Source organism: Gadus chalcogrammus, chromosome 14 (genome assembly GCF_026213295.1).
Source record: "Gadus chalcogrammus isolate NIFS_2021 chromosome 14, NIFS_Gcha_1.0, whole genome shotgun sequence".
Lineage (NCBI taxonomy): Eukaryota > Metazoa > Chordata > Actinopteri > Gadiformes > Gadidae > Gadus > Gadus chalcogrammus.
In genome coordinates, this window is record NC_079425.1 from 15,806,903 (window position 1) to 15,826,996 (window position 20,094).

The following is a 20,094-nucleotide window of genomic DNA, read 5'->3' on the forward strand; positions in this document are numbered from 1 at the left end:
GATTAAAGTTAGTGACTAGGGAGTGGTTAAAGCTCATAACACAAAATGGCTGAAAAGTGTGAGTCCCTGATGAACATACATGGCTTTGACATTGGTCCTCGCTACATGGACCTAAAGCCCCTAGGCTATGGAGGTAATGGCCTAGTGTTTTGCGCCGTAGACACTGCATGTGACAAATGTGTTGCGGTCAAGAAGATTGTCCTTACCGACCCCCAGAGCGTCAAGCACGCCCTCCGGGAAATTAAAATCATCCGTCGCCTCGACCATGACAACATCGTCAAGGTAAGAACTAGGACTGCATGATTCTGAAAAGAAAGAAAGTATAAAACGATTTTCTTATTTAGAAATGGGATCTCAATTCTCCTGATATATATTTTTCAATATACATTAATTGCACTGATTTACCTGATACAGAAGGTAACGCAAACAAAAATATGAAATATGACCAGCACATCAACTTTGGTAAATAAAAACGTCATGATTCTCGTGTTGATGAGAGAAAAATATTAATTGGCTCTGTAATTGCCTTGTTCCTCCTCGGCCCCACCAAACACGTGGCCTAGAGTGTGGCACTCGAGGCCATGTGTGCCACACTCGAGGCCGCCTACCATTCACTTTGTATTGGATGTGTGTTTGCATGGGGCAAGGGATTGTAGGAAGGCTATGTGAGGACGTGTGCAGGCAGGGGGTCGCGGTGCATTGAAAGGGGAAGTGGAAAAAGTGGCTCAGAATATTATAGATTTTTTAAGAGACTTAATACTTAATAGATGGAAAAAAAAGACTTTGTTTACCTGATCAAAGTCTCCAACAAATTTAAAAGACTGGAGCTCAAAGATTCTTAAAAAATAGGAAGTTACCATTGTCCTAAGTAAAACACACATTTGGAAGGAAATGTAAGTAGGTTTGTGTATGTGTTTTTCCAAGCAATACCTATAGTACAAGTATTCCTTGGACAAAGCTAGGTAGTATAGATAGTAGTATATAGGGGTAACAACTCTATAGCAACCCGGTATCATGCGATTTCGTGCTCATGCTTATGATAATGTGTCTATTGAATCTTGTCCCAGAGCATGATTGTCAGACTTTTTTTGAACGAAATGTAAACCAATGCATTTTGAATTGGAGCGTTTTTTCAGACCTTCTTCGTGCCACACAGAACGACATGTAAACCCACGCATTTTGAATGGAAGGTTCTCTGACTTTTTCGTGCTACACAGAGGAAATGTAAACCCATGCATTTCAATGGGGAGATTTTTGACTTCAGAAGGGGGGGGGGGGGGGGGATGCGCAGTGCACCCTCTAGTTATGGATACGTGGTGGTATGGTGGTTGCTATGGACACTGCTCTCGCTAAAAACCAAACATGGATGACATTCATTTGATCTGTGGAAAATACAATATTAACATTGTTTCTGCATCAAAATGCGTTTTGATAACAGTTCTAATGGGCCTTTTATTGTCATAATCTTTGTTCAGTGATTGTATATGATGTTTAGTTAGCCAACTGCTCATAGCGTTTTTCAGGCTTATCTGGGGGATTTGAGGGACTATAATCGGGGTATATTCTGTTCTGAAATAACAGTAATGATATATTTGATTACACAACATTTCTTTCAAACATGTAGAGCATGAGCTCCATTTTTGTCTGGAATTCCCCCGCCCCCCAGATATCATATAGATCCATATGCTCTTGTTTGCCGTATAGCCATTATTTCATTTTCTGTACCATGAACGCATATGTCCTTTATTTAATACATGAACATTTTAAATGAACACAATATTCTGAACATGCCCTAAACATATTGATTCTAGATTCCTGTGACAGATGCGGGACGCTGGGATGTGATAACTTTTGTAATCAACTTGACTCCGAGAGATGCGCATGGACAGATTTGGTAGTGACACAGCCAATAACCTATTTGTGAAAGCAAAAAGGCTAACTAATTTATTTAACGAGGCAGGTTATTCAAAACAATTTATTAATTTATCATGTATGAGAGGTCTTTCCTCATCCTGAGTGTGCATTGAGTATTTTAGTTCTTGAGGAGGTCTGCTACAAAAAAATGAAAAATCGGAGTATAATACACAGCATTTACCCTATGTTGCATTTGTTGTTTTGACGTATATATAACTAGAAGATGCACTGTACTATCTGCGCACACCCCTTCTGTCTCTCTCTCTCTCTCTCTCTCTCTCTCTCTCTCTCTCTCTCTCTCTCTCTCTCTCTCTCTCTCTCTCTCTCTCTCTCTCTGTCTCTGTCTCTCTCTCTCTCTCTCTCTCTCTCTCTCTCTCTACTCTTCTATTCCCCTCTCTGCTTGAAACAAGTTGGATATCGATAGATATACATAGATATATTGGATTGGTCAAAATGTGTCCAAACCCCTTCACAACCTTTTCACTTTTAGTTTTGATATCAAAGCAGTTGGCGCACTGAACTTTCTGTGAATCCCCCCGCCCCTTCTGAAGTCGAAGAAAATCTTCCATTCAAAATGCATGGGTTTTAAATGTTGTTCCATGTAGCACAAAAAAGTCGGAGAAACTATCCCGCTCAAAATGCATGGGTTTACATTTTGTTTAGTCCAGCACGAATATAGTCTATATTTCGTCATAAGGGACGTGGTTAGTTTCCATTTCTGAGGTCTGCTGCAGAAATCTGAGTATCTATAATACACAGCATTTACCCTTTAAGTTTATTGCGTTTGTTGTTTCGATGTAATTATAACTAGAGGGTGCACTGTACTATCTGCGCACAACCCTTCTCAGGTCTAAGAAAATATCGCAATTGAAATACTTAATTGAGATTTTTGGTTTAAATGTCATGCTGTGTAGCATGAAAAAGGTCAGACAATCATGTCACACAATTCAATTGATTAATTTTGAGCATGGACACAAAATCGCGTGATATCGGGTTGTATAATGTATACTACCCCTAAACAATGACTTAAAGGTTGGGTACGCGATTTGCGAAACGCCAGCAGATTTTGAAAATACACAACTCAAATGGTCCTACCCCCTCTCCTTCAACGCTGACTCTGACTCCACCATGGACATAATAAAGGACACTTGACACAGATACACCACCGCCATTTAATATTGAACGATTTAAAACAATGAGTTACCTGCTGAGCGGTCCGAGTTCTCTCCAAACAGGTCAGCTGAGCTGATGGCACTGTTTCCAGACATGCTCTCCAGTCTTGTCTTGGTATCATACTGAGAAGAACAACATCAAATGAGTGGACAACAGTAGCCGGCTACGCATGGCTGGCCTTACTAGTGGGAATAATGGGATTTGTCATAATGAAGCCTCCTAGACTTTAGTGGATCCATCTCATGTCTGAAACAGGCCTTCTATGGATGGCCATTATAAATAAATGAATGAGTAAATCAAACTCAATAAGGTTGTGGCCTAGGTTCCTCATGTCCGCACTGCTCTCCCGGCCGAAGAACATGTCTGAGGAGATGGCCTTGGCGTTGGCAAACTTCTGTCGAGCCTCGCTGGACTCGGCCACAGGCACGGACACCTCCGCTTTCCTCCTGCTGGGGAGCCTGGAGGCATGCAGAACATACACACACCCCTTCACTACTGGCACCCGTAAAAATAAAGGAGGATCTACAGTTGTTTTCCCTGGAATTTGTGAATGGGAAGGCATGCATGTTGCCCAATAATCCGATTAACTCCAAAAAGAATAGAGGGAGAAGTAAAAACAAAAAAAGGATTTAATCACAAATCCATGCCCAGGAATGCAAGAGTCCTCCAATAATCTATCATCAACAGAGAGGGTCAATAAGCAGGTACCTCTCTCCTATGGGCTGGATGCTTGAAATGGTGACCTCTTCTTTGGGCTCCTCTTTGTCTAGAGCCCAGGAGGCGCTAAAGGAGGCTGTACCTCCATCAGTGTCCCAGCGGACCCAAAACTGTCTCCGACGGTAAACGGGTTGTCCTTGTATCCACACACACACACACACACACACACACACACACACACACACACACACACACACACACACACACACACACACACACACACACACACACACACACACACACACACACACACACACACACACACTTTTAGCCACTGTAGGTGAGATTTAAGAGCTGTTGTTTGAGTACACGAGGGGTTAGAGACGGACGTCCAGGCAGTGTTGCCAGATTGGGTTTTTTCCACCCGCCAAATTAGACATTTTTTTACAACGTTCAGGCAGCGCCGACGTCAGCGTCGACATCAGCATTTTAGCGGGCACACTCTCGCAGTTCGTTAGGACGAAACGCATTCTAGGTAAACTTCATATTCAATCCATTTTCTTTTCCAAACAGCCTACAGACAGTGGGTCACCACCAGCAACATCTTATCTGAAATACTATAGCACATTGTATTCAACAACAAGAACCTAATCTGGTGAAAGGAACAAAAAGGGGTTGAAGCATACTTAGGGGGACCAGATGTGAAGCCCGGCTCGTCAAACAGGTCCAGTTTGTAGCGTGTGGAAGACTTGATCCCCACAGGAGTTTCCTGTTCGATCACCTGCATCTCCGACATCACAGAGTGAGTCATGGCGCTGGCCCAAGAAAGATGCCACAGTAAACACACAACGAAGCACATAAATCGTAAATAACGTCTCACTGTCACAAGGTAGGCCAAATAAAGATAAACGCAAAGTGAAGTTGAAAGTATGTTTTAATAAAGCCACATAGTTTAAAACGTAAAGAAATGTAAAATGGCTTAAATCAAGTGAAGGGATTTGAACAGAGTCTAAATGAGTAAACAGTGTAAACATGAAACAAAGTGAGGAATTTAAAAAAAAAGCTAATGTGATCAAGTTTGAATAATTTGAGATAAAATATAGAATATCTGAGATGTTCTGATGGCAATTTCCAGCACAAACAGACTAAAAACTGCCCAATCAACCAACAATCCGTCCTAAGTATATGATAAATCATATACTTCTGCTATGGCAACTATATGACTATACATGTGAAGACAGAGATCACATTTAGATTTTAATATGCATCGTTCCTTGGATGACGACCTCTAGTGGCCATGGAGGTGAAATGTATAAATCACACGTGATTTATGTTGTCGGTACTTTTCGAGATTAACTTGAGTAATTTGAAGTAATAACCACCTCCACATGCAGAAGGCATCGTTTGTAAATGAAAGCTCAATTAATAGTTGTGAAGACAGAGGTCACATTTAGATTGTATTTGGTTCTTAGAACACACATCAGCGGAGGGGTTTCGGTATGTATGAGGCCAGTTTGATTTGTGGCACTTGAGGTGAGTGAGCACGGGTGAGGCCATAAAGGTCTGCGGTTTCCGGCCGGGCCATGAAGGCTTTGTGCGCAAGAGAACGCGAGAGCATGCAGGTAGGTTGGTTGGTAATTTATTTTTTGAACCAATAACCAACCATTATTAACTATGACGTTATGTGGTACACAAGGAACCTCTCATCTATCAAGTATTTTTCAATCTTTAAAATGGTCCCATGGCATGAAAATCTCCCTTTTTGAGGTTTTCTAACATTAATGAGTTCCCCTAGCCTGCATATCGTCCCCCAGTGGCTAAAACTTGCGTTCAGTGTAAAACGAGCACAAGGTATCCTGCTCGCCTTTGAAAAAAATGGAAGCTCAGGCGCGCCGATTTGGAATTTGAAAAAAATAAAATAATATATATATAATTTTTATTTTTATACATTGGCAGTCAAGGCGGGGCCCTATTGTTGCTAAGGCCCCGCCTTAACAACAATACCATACAGTGCTGGGGGAAACACTGCCTTTCCGTCCAATCGGTGCTCCAGACTAGGCGACTGGAAACATACGGGGGTAAACACATGAAGCCACCACCGTCTGATTATCCGTGCCTCCTCTGAGCACTACCCATATCTCACGGGCACTCACTCACTCACTCAAGTGGACGGGATTGAGGTCCACAAGGTACTTTTGTATAATAGCTGCTGGATGTATCGACGCCTCTCCGATGAACAGAGAGGAGTGTCACCTAATGGGTGGGTGCTTTGAGGTATCCAAGTCCATAATAGGCCGTTCAATGACGTCCCGACCTGGTCCGGCTCATCGTTCAACTCACCTGCGGTGGCCCATGCCCATGCCCAGTCTCTCGGCCTGCTCCCTCTTCTTGCCCTCCATGTTCTGGATCTTCTTGTCCTCCATCTTCCGGTCGATCTCCAGCTCCTTGTAGGCCAGACGCATGGAGGCCACGCTGAAGCCAGGGACCAGGTGGAAGCATACAAACAGTGTTGGGTTAGGGTGGGATAGTGCTTTCATTATTTGTGCTCTGCTGACAGTTTGAAATCCCAAAGCTTATGAATTCCACTTTCAGGTACTTAAAGCTCCCTACATAGTGACTGAGTGAGTAAGGCCCAATCCCATTTCTACTCCTTCCCCTTCCCCCTCCCCCTTGTTTTGAAGGGGAAGGGGTAAGGGGTAGAAATGGGATTGGGCCTAAGTGTGTCGGGGGGGGCCGGTATCCCACCTCATCCACTGAAGGATGCGCGGCTGCCAGTTTGTGCCAAAACGCTTACCACTTATACATAATCTTCTTAAAAAAACGAAACAAAAGTGTAGCATAGTTTTCCTCCAGTTAGACCCACTACTAGATTGTACTGTGGTATTGTTATCAGGGGTTGGTACTAGGGCTGGGCGATTAATCGAATTTCAATCTCGATTTCGATTTTAGCGTCAAACGATCACAAACTAATATAATCGAGTTTTCGATTTATTTATTTATTTATTGTTATTAAATGTTGTGTAGAAAGAACAGCTGGATACATTTTTGTATATTAATTTGATTTGAACCTTTAATTGGACTATTTTATTTTTTAAAACGAAATTTTAAAGTTCTCAGTTAAAAAGTGTTTCTAGGAGAGACATGCTGAATAAATACATCATGTTTTCAAACTCAAAATCAATCGTCGGAATAATCGTGAGTTCAACCTTAACAGAAATAATCGTGATTATGATTTTTTTCCATAATCGAGCAGCCCTAGTGGTTACCATCGATGCACTGCAGTATTCTTGTCAGGGTTGGGTATTTATTTTAAATAAAATAAAAATTCAACCACAAATACCACTACCTGAGTTTCGGTTCCACCGGTTTAACACATTGAGGCTCCCTTTGCTATCGTGGGAAAGAGTTTCTTAAAGAAGTTTGTGGAACTTGCCAATTTAATCTGCATTATTAGATGTTGTTAACATCTGTGCTACTAATGGCTCTACTGATTCTACGTCATTGGAGTATTTACCTTACGAGTTGTTTATGCAATTTATGAATAAAAACAACATTTTCAAAGCCAAGGCATTGCAATGGATGTAGGGCGTTGCCTGCAAACAAAGAAACTCAAGGAAGCAGAAGGGCGAGGAGTACATGGGGAGATTTTTCATGTCAAGGTGCATCGCGACGCGGACATGTTATTGAGAAGTATGATTTTGCAGCACTTACAAATTTATGTTGAATACATTTCCTGGTTTTAAGCACTTTGAGCGAGGGGCCGGGGCAATGCTACGCAATGCCAAATGCACGGCATCAAGTCTGTTCGTGCCTTCAGCATAACCCGGCTTTGAGAGGGGTGTGAGTGGGAGGCTCTGAACGTGTTGATCGTAAAGATGTGACATGCCACTGCAGGACATCTATCGGTTATAGGATGTGATTTTATTGACATCTTTCAAATCATAGTCGATCAACTTTGACCCCATATATATGTCAAGGAAGTGCCAAGTACTATGTACTATTTTTAATATATCATGGCACACATGTAATGCACTGTAGAAACTGCTATTTTTTGACACGTCTTTGCCAACAACCCAAATACTGCGTGTTATTGCCTAATGCTGGCATGAAATTGTATAATGTTCCTTAGGGCCGCAACAACACTGCGTTGCGGGTCAACTGATGATTGAGTAAGCGTTTGTGGTTAATTGAAGTTAATGGCGATCCAAGTTTAAGTAAAACCAGATACAGGATACAAGCCACTGCTCTATTTTCCAAAAATACAGTACATTGAAAACAAAATTATTTAAATACTCTTTACCACTACCCCAACAGGATATAATGTATTGATCCAGTGGCCCTTTAACACATTGAACATAAATAAATGAAAATAAAAAGAAGGAGACAACAGGCAACAGCCAACTATTTATAGAACCATACTTCGATTATTTTTCTTACATTTGTTCAGTTGGTTAACCTTTCTCTTTCAAAGTGGAACAAAAGCAGCAAGGAACAAAGAGAGGTTTAAGGAATTTGAAAACAATTGTGCGGGTCGATACCCTTTGTATTCGCCTGACGTGCATGAGACCAGCTGTACCGACACGCCCAATCAATCAACAGGTGGGTGGAGGTGTTGGGCCTGAACCAGTGCCAAGGAAGGTGTCTCGATTTCTCCACTACGGTTGCAAGAATAACTAATGTTCTAACACCATGCAGGGGTTGACACTAACAGTTGCCCGCTTGCCCGGGGCAAGTAAAAAAAATGTTTGGGCAAGTTGAGATTTTTTCTGGTTGCCCGAACGGGCAAGTGGATTTTGGGTGGATGTTAATATAAAAGCTATTTATTCAAATGTTTTTAGAAACTGCAGAACAACCTTTTGTTCCGCAAAACCACACAAAATAGAAGTATTTGCAATTGATTGTCTTCTCTTCTCTCGGAAAGCGAGTTAACAGACACGCATCGCTTCAGTGCGAATATAGCCCCGCCTTCTGTCACTCACTCGCAGTGCGGTCTCTGGCAGTGATTCGCTAAAGGTTAGCCAACACAGCTAGCATCTCAAGTGCAGCACCTCCGCGAACGGTTTAGGTAGAAGTTAAATGGAGTAGTGATGGAGGAGTGCAGTTTGGAAGTACTTTGGATTGAGGCAAATTATCAAGGAAAGTCAAGAACACGGTTTTGTGTTTCATAACTGTGCACATGCGCACAGCAATAGCGATCTTTTTCACGAAATTGGACCCTCACAAACTACTGTATTACATGAAAGCTGAGCCTCCACTTATTCCAACAGTCCAAACCATATCATTCTGTGACTAAAACTCGCAAATAACAACTTAAGAAGAAACGTCCCCTTTTCTTTTAACAACCAAAAATGAAGTATGGCAATCTAGTGGCCGAATATTTATTTGCGAGTGTTTGGCTTGGTGCATTCGATTGCCCTGAACTTTAAATAGAGGTGTCAAGTGTCAAAATTGTAAGATATCTACCTTATTTGTGTCTCATAGTAAGACAGCGCTCCCAACTGATAACGACCAACTGATACTGATAATTATTACAGGTGGAAATGTTATCTTCCACTTATGCTGTGTTCCATGGCTTTATTCACTTTAACCAAGTATTATCCCCATTGAATATTTCACTTGCACAACAATCTTTCTTTTGGCCCAAAGATGACATTATCGCCCTTGCAGTTGTGGAGATATAATCTCTTTACTTTGGGTATGTTCTTTCCTGAAAAAAACGTTTCCCCTGATATCGAAAATGGTATAGAATATCGAACTTTTTCCAGGAATAGTGTTGAAGTTAGAAAATCCAGTATCGTGACTGACAACCCTACTAGAAACGCGATTGTGATTATTCAGTTAGAGCTACAAGAAACTTGATAGTTAAAAAAGACATATCTTTGCTCCTACCTCTGACATTTAGTTATGTACATTTGCATCAAATCATGCAGGTCTACATATAACTTGGCGATAGCTTGCAACTGTGGACTGAAATCACTTCATGGCACGATGTGACCGCTCGATAAATAAGTAAACAAAGAGAAGTTTGTTATTTTTTAAACACATGTGTGGAAGCTAACATTCAGCTTCAGTCTGAGCTAGGATGATTTTTCTGAGCCCCCCCAAAACCAGGCCGGGTGCCTGGCAAAAAGAGGCCCGTTCACGATTCTGATTATAATTTGGGCAAGTGAACATTACATTCGGGCAAGCTGACCTGTACTTGCCCGATGGGCAAGTGCTTTTGAAACCTTAGTGTCAACCCCTGCCATGCACTTTATCATTCGCACTGCATGTTTTGAAATAAACACGCATTGTGTGTTTATCCTCTGGTATTTCCCTTATTCCTTAACAACGTTTTTGGAGCTGGAAAAAATTCATTTGAGAGGAACTTTTCTTTGGTTATTCCCACAGTTACACAAGGCAACCGACTAATGATGTACCGTGTCCTCAACGTTTTATAGAATGTTCGTGGTGCGCTTCGACAGATTAAAGTGCAAGGTCTGACTCTGAGGTCTAATGAGTAGCTCTTCAAAAGGCCATTACTTAACTGTACAGCAATACAGTCAATCTATATTGCAAATCCAATCTGGTTCAGTCTTTTTTTTTTTTTTTTTTTTAAATCAAACTTTAAGAGCTATAGTAGTGCCATTTTTTAGAACAGGCACAGCCATCTGAGCCGAGAATATTTGATTTGACTTCAATTCACCTGCATCTGAAGGACCAAATTTAGATATTAGACTGATATCCATCTTATCAGGGCAACTTCTCCGTGATGGTTCATTGTTTGCTATCAATGTTTGTTAAATCACAACAGCTGTGAAACGGAGGGAGGAAGCAGAGATGGAGGAAACTATATTTGTTTACGTTTCAAATATCTGGTAAAGCAGCGAGAAAGGAGGGACCAGTCACCGAACTCGGGAATGTGGTTCTCGCACAATATAAAAAAAATCTATTGGCTTATATGATCAGCCAAACACGAGCCGCAACGTGACAGAATCTAATTCCTTGATCCACAATGCTGAAATGCAATACCATTTCAAGAATACATATATGCAATGAAAGACTCTTGACTTACATGGAGTCCTCAGAATTCTTCTTGGCCTCCGCCAGCTGTTCCTCCCTCATCTTTTCCGCCACCTGCGCCTGCTTCTCCACCTCCGAGAAGCTCTTGCTGCTCACCTTCTGGGCACCCAGGCCTTTCTTGGCCCCCAGCTGGGGGGAAAGGCAGACAACGTTTGATGGTTTGGTAGAGGTGCTACAAATCTAGCCCCTCGAGAGCAATGCTACATTAATCTATGGATTTTAAAACATGTTCGAAGAGGCCAAACACTTACCCCCTTTTTAGTGGTCATGGGCTTTTTCTTTCCAATGAGGGATGGTTTGACATCTGTAGCACAACAAACCATGACATGACATCAAGTCGCAGGCAAATTAAGGCTCTTTCAAAACCCAACAGAACATGACAAGGAAACAAGCCATAAAATAAGGTTAAGTGCGGTTAGAATATTTCTACTCAGCAATAATTGATTAACAAAACACGACAAAACAGTGGGTTAAAGATAAGTATGCCAAAGCATCCCCACACACTACTCTTTCGATCAAAATCGAATGTTTGTTTTCAAACACATTCATCTCGGGTAATGTAACTATATTGGAGTTGCATTATCTATAACTATTTTAAATACAAATAAATCTTGCATTTTCTTAGAGAAGAATCGGTAGACAAACAAAAAAGGTTTTGAAGTCGAACAAAGAAGAAGTCTTAAAAGATTAAACTTCTAATGTCTGAATCAAATGAATGCCAGTTTGTAAACAATGTGCTCAGATGACAAACTAGGGCTACCAATTACTTGGAAAGGTGAGTTTACTTCCTGATAATTAGTTCCAGGTTCCTGAGCTAAAAACAATGCACACACACACACACACACACACACACACACACACACACACACACACACACACACACACACACACACACACACACACACACACACACACACACACACACACACACACACACACACACACACACACACACACACACACACACACACACACACACACACCAGTGGAGGCTTCTCCAGTGAGGAGTTGGGTACGCGATTTGCGAAACGCCAGCAGATTTTGAAAATACACAACTCAAATGGTCCTACCCCCTCTCCTTCAACTCTGACTCCACCCATTCCAAGTACCTGGACGCGCAATCATGCACGAGCGCGAACAGAGATGCGCGAGAGCGAGCCAGGCTAGCGTAGGTTTTCGTTTAACAACATGGCACTACATTCAGCTGTAAGTTGCACCCAGTACCGCGGGAAGTAGGGGTTTTGGGGGTGCTGCAACACCCCCTGTCCGAGGCCCTGTCTTATCACAGAAAACGATAATTTCTAAAAACTCCGGCCAAAGTGGAGATTTCTGAAAACGCCGGTTATGTGTTGTCGTATCAACGGGAAGAAACGGGATTTTAGGTTCTGAAGCGTCACATTATGCACCAGGAAATGCTTAACGTCATGTGAGCGTCCGCTGTACCGTATTGGTCCGAATATAAACACAAACCCCATTGTAATACGACCTATATTTGGAAAAAAGATTTGAAGACCAGATCTTGATTTCATGAATAAATAAATTGTATTCATTGAAATAATATACGAAAATAAAAAGGCATAGAATAAAACACTGCATTGCCACTAAACAGTAGTGCAAATAGGCCGTACTGATGTGTACACCAAAGACTTCCTGACACTCCTCTGCCCCGCTGTGTTCGCTCTGGCTGTGGTCGCTCCGAACTGTTTCGGCCCGTGGCAAAGCGAGTCATCCTCGCTGCTGTCCAAGGCATGTTGAGACGCAGCATTTATTTAATGCTCATATGTCCTAGTGCTGAAAAAAGGTTATATGAAAAAGTGTGAGGGTAGCGGTGGTGCGCTAAACTTGTTCTGTGAGCAGCTGGATGTGAACCATGGTGTGAAGGAAGTGAACACAACGATCGATTTTCAACTGTGCGCGCATGCACTGGTGTAATTGAGCTGTGCTGCTATATATCTTTTTTTTATCAATGTGACGAGTTGCGAGTCTAGTGCAGGCCGGGTTTTTTTCCCAGCACCCCCTGCTGAGAATACGTTCTCGCGGCTATGGTTGCACCAGATGTTATAAACATTAAACGGTCACATAAATCATTACTATTTTTAGAAAATGTATGTTTGTTTCATATAATTGTATTGGAAGTCCTGGTTTTCACTAGGGTTGCCGCAGTGTGGACATTTTCACACCGAGTAATACACTCGTCTCAACACTGGTATTACCGAGTATAAACGGTATAAACTTTGAAACTAGGTCAACCGCCACACAAGCATCGGTTTTTAGACCCTTCTCGTCCTTCAGTTGCCGCAAACGTTCAAAAGCAGCGCCTAGGATTATTCTTGATTTCAGTTTTTCTCTTTCAGCGTTTTTATTATCAATTACTCTCTGAAAAAGAGTTTTCCTTCTCTTTGCTGGTGGTGGTGGTGGTGGTGGGGATGGTGGCGTCTTGTCTGCCATGGAAATTGTCTTCTACTTCTAGGTCCAAATGTGGATTAACTAGTTCCAGTAGATACCGCAGGATAACAACAAACAGGAGCTTGCTCTGGGTCACGAGCTCTGGGTCACGAGTACTGCACGAAGGGGTCGCGCGCGGGGCGCGGGGGAGGGGGAGTGGAGTACGACCGTTTGATTGACGTACTTACTGTCCAATGAAACTCGGTGGCAATGGAAATGATTGGCTGGAGTTTTTCGAGCCCTGCCCGTTCCACAGATGATTGACAAGTTAAATTTTCATGTCAGTACTTCTAACTCAGTGGCTGTAAGCGGGTTATGATAAGGATTGCAAGTAATTTTGCAAAAATGGCCAAAAAAGCGAATCACCTACGCAACCTTTAAAATAGTGATTATCTACTTTGCTATCTTTGTATCTGATTTGGCAAATATGATAGCAGAAATCTAGAATAATAAAGTTTAAATAAATAAAATTAGTAATATGCATCTGGTGTCAACATCAATGTAAAATCCTACGATGATACAATGTTCCCCTTTTATGTTGAAACATACCTCAAGTTTTGTTCCACAGGGGTTGAATGACATGGTGGCCATGATATGTGTGGCATTAGAACTCATAGAACATGAGGGGTCATTCATATTCAGCCAGTTCTTGTCGATGCCATCCATGGACATTTTTTCCAGGGAAACAGTCATCTGTGTTGCTGAGCATTTCACTACAGCTTTACCTGCATGAGCACAATTCAAGCACACTGCCTTTCAACCACAACAAGCCTCATACAAAACAAATCATTAGTCTTTTGCACTTATTATGGCCATGGCAACTTCTGCAGTCTTGAATTATTTGATTTATCTTTGTTTCAATTTAATGAAAGGGATAGAACATTTCGGAACTTGATAGTGAGCTGCTAGAATCACTAGTGTTGCAAGCATACAGAAGTATTCTGCATACCTTCAGAGGTGGATGATCTGGTAACCATTACAATAACACACCTCATTTCTGATTGGCTAAAGGATTAGAAAAAACAAATATCATAACTGACTGGACAACATTCTAACGCTCTATGTTAGCGTTGACAGGCTCAAGAAACATGATACATTGATGGACATATAAGGAAACAAAAGCATTGAATTGGAGGCAAATAACTATTCATTTGTATTTCCTGTACAATAGAGACACACATTCATACCTTTCATATGTCTCAGCAGTGAAGCAAACTGGTACAAGCCGGTAGAGGTCATTGAGAGCTGGTGTCCAGTTCAGAATGACTGACGCATTCCCTAAAGTACCAGTGGTCATACTCTTGGCCATGTTCTGAGGGCCACTGATCTGAAAGTCCATAATCCTTCAAAAAATATGAAAAGATAAGCAATGAATTGACACATATGTAAAAATCCTACGCATCACATTTTTTTTTACCTCTGTGAATACAAAGTAAACAATCAAGACACAATCGTGACCAGGTACACTGAAGATTCTACTTTATTCTTATTGTTGATTAAAGTAATGGCTAGGTACTTGGTCTCGCTGGCCTGGGCGTGGATATGAAGCTGGAATCTTTCCCCAACAGAAGCCTGGCGAACGTCGCCGTGGGATGCTGTCGGCAGCAGGTACTGGGGAACCACGTGACCGGCTATGCAGTTGTGTGCCGGATATAGGACTGAAACCCAGAGATGGTGGGTTATTAGTATTTTACAATTAATTAATATCGTCATAACATTCTCTGTAATCAAGATACTGTAGGTACGAAGAGCTATTATTTTAGGTTAATTTGTTACAAATGTCATACATCATCACTGAAAACTTTGGGTAATGTTTGAAGTATAAGCGTCTTACTCTGTAGCGTAAATTGTAGATATATTTGGCTGAAAGGGGTTGAGTGGATACCAGGGTGAATGTTGAACGCTTTTTTTTCAGAGGAGGATCCATCATCATAAGTCAGATTGACATCTCTTCAAGCACCAGCTCAAACACATGGAGCCCAACATCTAGCAGGCCTGTAGCTTTGATTGTGCACTCATTCTAGTGATATGAAGAATCAAATTAAGCCAATCAATATCATTAAAGACCATTCATTCCAACCCTAAAGCAATCTTGTTTCATAATTGTACCAATTTGTTTTTTAATTATACTACCTCATCCAGAGTAACCTTTGAATCAACACTTGTTGATGCAAAAAGGCATCGCACATGGTCCCCATCCGGATCATAGGCCAGAAGTCGAAGCTTTGTGAAACAGTTCTGAGGAACCCTATACAGTACATAAAAACACAAAATACCAAGATACATTTTAGGGTTGGTGTTCAGAAGTATGGTTTCTGATGATTGATACATTTTTATAAAGTATCATTTTTCAGATTTATTTTAGGAATCATTGTAAGACTTGTCATTGCAGGAGGAATTGCAGCTGTAATCTAACTAAGATCTAAACAACTCACATTTTTTGCATCTTTTATACATCACATGCTATACATCAGAAGCCATTCATTGTGGTAAATCAACATATGGGGCAAGGTTTTTGTTTTACAATAGGTAAGATATTGATATGAGAACTAACAACATGTTTTACCGTAAATATGGCACTGTTGCAGTGACAGGAATTTTGTTGTAGGTGTGTGTGTCTGATCGATATCCCAGGTCCAACTTTCCCCCAGCCATCCATTTTGTTTTACCATGAACATTAGGGGGCCAGCAGCAACCTGTGTCTCTAAAACAATGAAGGACAGTGAAGACATATAATTATAATCTACGCTGGGTAATTAGTGAACCTCAAATTCCAATGAACGATTTGAGACAAATTAAAAAAACACTGATAGAAATGAAATAGATAGGATCATGTCAAATAATAATAATCTTGATCATAATCATGATGTTCCTCATAAATCACAAAAATCAATCAAATGTCTTGGCTATTTATTTAGTTATTATTAGTAATTAGATTAGCAAAACCACTTATATATGTACTATTACTGCCTTGCTAATGTGCTTTATGAGTTTACTCGATTCCTAGATGAACAAATCCAAACAAAGTGAAACGCTGAAGACATTGACATTTTGACATACTTTAAGACAAGGGAATGGTTGTTGAGGGAGGCTACTCTGGCCTGTCCCTCCGACTGGCACCACTGTTCATGAGCAAAGCTGCTGCTGTCTGTAAGCACAGGCTTGGAGTCCTCTGTGTTATTACAATACCCAATCTCACAGCGATAGGAGAGTTGGTTTTTGCAGCTACCTCTGCCATTCTCTCGATAGTAGAAGCTCACCTGCAAAGGCACAGTAGGATATATATAGGATACGTTTATTTCAATTCTTGATAGTGAAACATATTTCCTGTTATACATATATAGTTATTCTGTAGTTTAGCCATTTGTCTATTTGTCAGAATATAAAGTCATCAGCCTTCTTTCTGTTTTGCTTTGACGTTACAGAAAAAAATATGCCAAATCATACCTGAACAGTTCCATCCTTCGTCTTTTGCAAAGACCTAAAACTTAATCTTTCTCCATAGAAGTTCTCCTGAGTTAAAGCAATACCTAATAATGTAGGCAAAAGCATTAAAATAGCCCTTTTTGCCATTGTGCTCTCACGACTACACATTGAAGTCTGTTTAATTCATGTGATTGAGAGGCGGGCTTTTCATAACCACTGAACAGGAAAAACCAGATTGCAGAGAACTTGGCTGAACATGGTGCTCTCTTTCATTCATTCTGTATACCCTGCCTATTTTCACATATATATTTAAACACACACCCACGCACATTTACAGTAACACTGATAACTTTAATACTACTACTACTATAAAAGGCTGGATTGTTATTTTATTTTTTTGTATCAGTGGTTTTGAAAAAAGTTACAAAATATATATCAGATATCAGATGCTTTCTTATTCCAATATTATTTTTTCTAGAGTTAGTTCACAATGGTACAGCTCGATAAAGTTGGATGACTTATCCGAAAAATTGCATACGTCAGCTTGTGAAATGTTCCCTGAAGAGCTGGGCTTTCAGATGTTCACAAAGATGGGGAGGCATTCAATTATATAAATATATGGAATAAATATGTGTGAGTGCTTTTGTGTGTGCAAGAGTGTGCAAGTGTGTGTGTGAGATGGGCAGAGCGGGTTGTTCCATGAGTCGTTCTCTTCTACGCTGTGGTATGCTTGGACAACAATGGGAGCAACAGACGGGAGATCCTAGACCCCTGAGCTGCTGTTGCAGAAAGGAGGATACTGTCCAACCTCCTCTCTATCATGGCACTAACGCACCTCCTCCCTATCATGGCACTAACGCACCTCCTCCCTATCATGGCACTAACGCACCTCCTCCCTATCATGGCACTAACGCACCTCCTCTCTATCATGGCACTAACGCACCTCCTCTCTATCATGGCACTAACGCACCTCCTCTCTATCATGGCACTAACGCACCTCCTCTCTATCATGGCACTAACGCACCTCCTCTCTATCATGGCACTAACGCACCTCCTCTCTATCATGGCACTAACGCACCTCCTCTCTATCATGGCACTAACGCACCTCCTCTCTATCATGGCACCAACGCACCTCCTCTCTATCTTGGCACTAACGCACCTCCTCTCTATCATGGCACTAACGCACCTCCTCTCTATCATGGCACTAACGCACCTCCTCTCTATCATGGCACTAACGCACCTCCTCTCTATCTTGGCACTAACGCACCTCCTCTCTATCATGGCACTAACGCACATTCTCTTTTTTCTGTTTTTTTGAAAGTTTTGGCCCACAGAAATTTTTGTTTTTAATTCCTCAAGTTTTGTTCTACAGGTGTTGACATGACATGTTGTCCATGATATGTGTGTCATTAGAACTCATAGAACGGGAGGGGTCATCCATCTTCAGCCAGTTCTTGTCGATGCCATCCATGGAATTTTTCTCAAGGGAAACAGTCATCTGTGTTGCTGAGCATTTCACTACAGCTTTTCCTGCATGAGCACAATTCAAGCACACTGCCTTTCAACCACAACAAGCCTCAAACAAAACAAATCATTAATCTTTAGAATTAATTATGGCCATGGCTACTTCTGCAGCAAGCTTACAAAAGTATTCTGCATACCTTCAGAGGTGGATGATCTGGTTACCAACACGGCTCATTTCTGATTGGCTGAAGGATAGGAAAAAATAAGATAAGAGCATCGTTAGCCTACTATAGCCTCAGTGGCGTCACCAGCGGACATTCCGTACATTGGATGTGTTTTATTAAAACACATCAGATTGCAGAGAACAACACAACTTGATAAGAAGGTGAAATCGCGTGCCAAGCTGCGACCGAACCGGCTTGGCAGCGTAAAAAGACCTATAGCCTACAACATCTTCCTGCCCAAAAATAACAGCAGGATCTAGACCAAGAAAAAAAGAGAAATTTCAGGGAGGTTGAAGTGGAGACACTTGTGGGTGAGATGGAGGCCCGAAAAGTAGTTTGTTCGGCGGTCACGGTATTGGGATCGCCAACAACAAAAAGCAGAGTGAGTGGCAACATATGCTGCACCAGTGAACTCTGTCGGTAGCACGGAGCGCACAGTCCCAGAATTAAAAAAGAAGTGGTCTGACATAGAGTTACATATTTTTATGTAGCCTACCAATGAATCGTTATGGTCCCTAAATACCCTCTCCCTCCGAATCCTGCCATTTGCATGGTCCGCAAGAAGTGCCATACGGTGCAGCATTACCACGGTGCTCACCTCTGTATTTATAGGGTTACGGTAATAAGACTGACGGAGATCACCTTGGATAATCAGTTTGTAATCACCAACGTAAAATGTTCTTGAACATAACCCCTTTTTAATGCCTGATTTGTCATGAAAAGCATCAAGAGTAACGGACTACTATTGTGATGAGGGGTGTGGCTTGACACATTTGATTATGTGATTTAATTGACATTTGATTCTGTGTTTACATTGTCACATACAAATATTATGCTATTGACACATGTGGGACAGATGCTTTATTCCATGCAGTCGCACCGTCAGTGGACAGTATGGAGTGACGGGATTAAATATAGAGAATTTTTCTTTATTTATATTAAGGAGAAATTTCTGGAGTTATAACTGAGAAATAACGCAGTTGACTTAAATTATTCTGATCAGGATTTAACGCATGATACGGGTTGAAATTAAATGTATGAAGGGCGATGATAAAACATATCATAACGGGTGTAGCAACGCCCCGCACCCTCTAGTGTCTGCTTCTGGAGTGCGTAAAGCGATGGAAGTGCATAAAACCAGGAAATGACATTCAATATAAGTCTGTATAGTCCGCCAGTACTCACTGAATGTTGTCAAAATCGCATGGCTGAAAACGTGCTGCAAGACACTTTAACTTTGAATTAAGTTAACTGAAGTTGAACTTTTTTCCACTTACGTAAGATGTTAGTTTTCAAAATAAATGTAGTTAATTAGTTACTAGTTTTAGTTTTTTTTCCGGTAACACATACGTTTTCGAACAAGTTAATTTTCTCAATACGCAATGCTGTACAATAAGAAGTACTCCCAAAATAAAAACTTTTAGCTCAGAATGTGTTACACATTCTTATCAGAGAAATATATGTGTCTGACTAATGCCTTGAAAAAAATCAGGCACGATAATTTATATGATCCCCCTGTCAAACCTTGACGATTTGGAAAACGTATCCCAAATTTATCAAAAGACAGAGAAACGCTGGCATAATATATATATTTTTTTACTTTGGTCGTATGCATACAATATTCATAACGTGCTTAACGTTTACATAACGTTTTAGTAACTTATCCAGAACCTATCAATAAATTATAGAATACGTATAGACGAATGCCAGCGCATGACAACAAACACCT

General features: G+C 41.1%; 1 long non-coding RNA gene and 1 pseudogene across 2 annotated transcripts; both read right to left on the reverse strand.

The window, feature by feature from the left end:
* Positions 1–206: 206 nt before the first annotated feature.
* On the reverse strand, positions 207–11,634 carry LOC130403042 (ADP-ribosylation factor GTPase-activating protein 2-like; annotated as a pseudogene).
* Positions 11,635–12,618: 984 nt separating this feature from the next.
* LOC130403043 (uncharacterized) lies at positions 12,619–16,881 on the reverse strand. Of its 2 annotated transcripts, XR_008904050.1 has the most exons (9): positions 16,699–16,881; positions 16,312–16,511; positions 15,818–15,955; positions 15,385–15,499; positions 15,086–15,271; positions 14,768–14,909; positions 14,439–14,594; positions 14,201–14,256; positions 12,619–13,976 (listed from the first exon to the last, which is right to left on the reverse strand). It is a non-coding gene; the product is annotated as an uncharacterized LOC130403043 (long non-coding RNA). The 2 variants fall into 2 exon arrangements; XR_008904051.1 differs by lacking the exon at positions 14,201–14,256.
* Positions 16,882–20,094: the final 3,213 nt, after the last annotated feature.